We start from the raw sequence: 3,171 nt of genomic DNA on the forward strand, positions 1-3,171 counted from the left end.
TACACAAAAGTATGTAAAAAGAAGTCAAAACAACCCGTAAGTGCAGGAAGCCACTAGTATGTAAAAATTATTTTACGAAAAAGTATGTAGCAAGGCTGGTACGGACGAGTATGTAGAAAGTACTCAAAAGTATGTTAAAATCACATAGAGCAGGAGAATCACATACAGTAGAAAAAAATCTAATTAAAAATTTAAAGAAAAGGAATTCTTTCAAATTGAGGATGCTAAATTTATACATTCAAAGGAAAGTTTATTCTCTATCAATAACGAACATTATAATAATATCAACGAGATTTCGCGATTAATATTTCACTTTTTTCTTCCAGTTTGTTTAAAAGATCCAGCTATTTTCATTCGTTGTTTCAGGATTTCTGTTGACTGACTGTGGAATGATGGATGACATGGAAGTCATATTTTGATATCATATCGATATCTCTGGTTCGTTCACATGAACCGGTGTCCATAGGGTAACACATGCTGGCCGAACATGAAGTTGGCATTCCAAAGGAGATTGATATTGAAATTAGTTGTAATTTTTTCAGAACAATTGAGCAAATATTACCTTACATACTGGCGATGAACTTTATTTTGAAGCCCATATAGCTTTAACCGGAATCATGTTCCGGATTCCCGATATTTCGATACCAATCTTTCGGATTCGATGATGAAGTAAATTTGGCTGGCGGTGGACATCAACAATCTAAAAAAATAAAGATTCTGATAAAGACCAAACGTCGTGGAGCTTAGTTTCTCACAGGTAAGGCTCGAGCAACAAAATGATTCGAAGCAATTCTTCCGTTAATTCGTAAAGTTTTCGCGACACACACAAATTGAATGTTTTGATATTTACCAGAGCAGGATGCCGCTAAGACTGATCTCCAATTTTACATACTTTAAAGTTGTTTCCACAGTAAGGGCCTCCAAAAACAGAAAGAACTTACAAAATATGTAATTTCTGGTACTCACTTCTACGTAAAAATGTTCGTTCTTCAAAGTATGTACTTTTTACGGTCTCAACCCGTAAAATTTTCTTAGAGTGTACGTATCAAGGAATATTTGAATAAGGTAGTGTCGAGAGCCATATTGGATTTTTTCTGTGACGTTTCAAAAACGATTGTATCGAAAATTTATACGAGAGTGGCAGGAATATTAAATAAAACCAGGTTTTAGAACGCAAATTAATTCCGATTTTATTATAATTGTGTTGTACGGCCTCTAATTGATTATGTTATGAAGTTTATTTGTCCTTAAAATATTGCATTGTGTACTTTTTGAAAAAGTCACTTTTTCTTATTTTATTATATGATGCAGCGGCATCTTGAAGCTAGAAAGTGAAAAAATGAAAAAAAAAATCAGCTTAAAAAAGATCTAGCTGGTAAATTTCGAGTATTCTACAGATTGGCATGATCCAACCGGTTTATCATATACAATTCTTATGTAGATCAATTAACATCAATAAATGATTGTTCACTCAGGTTACTATAATACCAGTAAAAAATTGTGGTTTCGTTAGTAATAGTTGTTTTTGATTACTTTTTGAAATAAGAAGCTAAAACTGAACAGACTCGAACATTTTTATGGAATATTTTGAACTAATTCTATAGCAGGCATGTCAAACTCGTTTAGATATGCGGGCCGCATTTAAAATTTTCTATGACGTAGAGGGCCGCAGCCAAAATCAGTTTGAAAACATAACATATTAGTTTGTCTGTGATATTAATTTCGCGGAGATTAGATACCATACAATGGAATAAGTAAACTTGGAATGAAATTTTTGCGTTAAATTTTTATTAAAGATTTTAATGTTTAACATTCTTTTATTATAATGCATTATATCTATTGTCCTGATGTTTGGCATCTTTTCTGAGATACTACACGGAAAAATTGAGTTATACATAAAATGTGTTGAGAATACACTTTCGTTTAGACTAATCGATTGATGCTCAAAATTTGTATATTCCCAATTCAATTCTGAGTATATTTGGGTTGCCAATATTCAAATAGAAACTAAAACTCGATTACGCAGCTCTGTATAAAAAGTAGTTGTTGTTGCAATGCTTTTGGCAGGGGATGTCATAGCAAAAAAGCTCATCCGTACGGTATTTGACTGGTGGTTTGAGAAATTATAATTCCAATGAAAAATGGTTTTATGAGTATCTCAAATACTTAAATCGTTAATAAACGTCTTTAAATTAAGCAGAAGGACATTATTCGTTTGTTGCTTCGGGATCCCATTTGAAAGGGAACAGGAAATGTACAGAAATCGCGTAAGTACTTTGATTTTTTTAAATTTTCACTCACGCCATTTTGCCTCATAAGAAATGATTGGTTGAAACATTTGAAACAATTTTATTCATATTTGTAGGTTGCGAGGAACACAGGGAGATATAAAAAAAATGTTCCGACACGATTTATACTAAGTGGTGGAGGACGGACAGCAACCGAAACTCAACGGATCGGAATACAAAGAAGAAAAACTAGACGTTAACCTACATGAAGGTTCACTAATAATTGCTAAAAGAAGTTAACGTTCCAAAAATGGTTCAAAGAAAACAGGAATAAAATGAGCCTGATAGATCGGAAAAGATAAAAGCCGGAAGAATTCTCGTGCATTGCAATGAAGGTATGTGTTTTTATTTTAGTTAATTGTGCCAATTGAATATTATTGCTGTCAGAAAAGTAATTTTCCGTTGATTGTTAGCAGGATGCTAACTACTTGGCTGAGAACCCTCTGTGGAAAGTCTACTTTCGGTGTTCTTCGAAGCGCACCCAAAGGATAAGGGCATCGTATAGTGCGTGGGCTATCAGAAATATATGCAGAAATATATTCGGTGCTGCGAGACGCCGGCGGCCAACTTTTAATTGGTACGTATTTTCAATTCCATTTCGATGAACAACTTATAAAAATTTGTTTTGATTCTAGTGGCCCCTTAACTACGGAACATGCCCGGAATTTGCTGCCGTAATCGCCCAGTACACCATCTGTAATCTACAAAATACAGATCCAGTGCCATCTAAAGCAAAAGGATTGCTCGAGCGGAAGTCTTACTTTTCGAGATAACCAGAATATCACTGGAATGCTTTGGCTGCAAAATACTATTCGATACACCGATACTATTTCATGTAATATATTGTTTATGTTTGTAAAATGATTCTAAAGACAATAAAAAC

At 33.8% G+C, this 3,171-nt stretch overlaps 1 long non-coding RNA gene across 2 annotated transcripts; it reads left to right on the forward strand.

Moving 5' to 3' along the window:
- The first annotated feature begins 1,889 nt into the window (after positions 1-1,889).
- Positions 1,890-3,171, forward strand: LOC129738750 (uncharacterized). 2 transcript variants are annotated; one of them, XR_008735628.1, is made up of 4 exons: positions 1,890-2,267; positions 2,366-2,623; positions 2,702-2,865; positions 2,924-3,171. It is a non-coding gene; the product is annotated as an uncharacterized LOC129738750 (long non-coding RNA). The 2 variants fall into 2 exon arrangements; XR_008735627.1 differs by having other exon boundaries at positions 2,705-2,865.

This window comes from Uranotaenia lowii, chromosome 1 (genome assembly GCF_029784155.1).
Source record: "Uranotaenia lowii strain MFRU-FL chromosome 1, ASM2978415v1, whole genome shotgun sequence".
Taxonomy (NCBI): Eukaryota; Metazoa; Arthropoda; class Insecta; order Diptera; family Culicidae; genus Uranotaenia; species Uranotaenia lowii.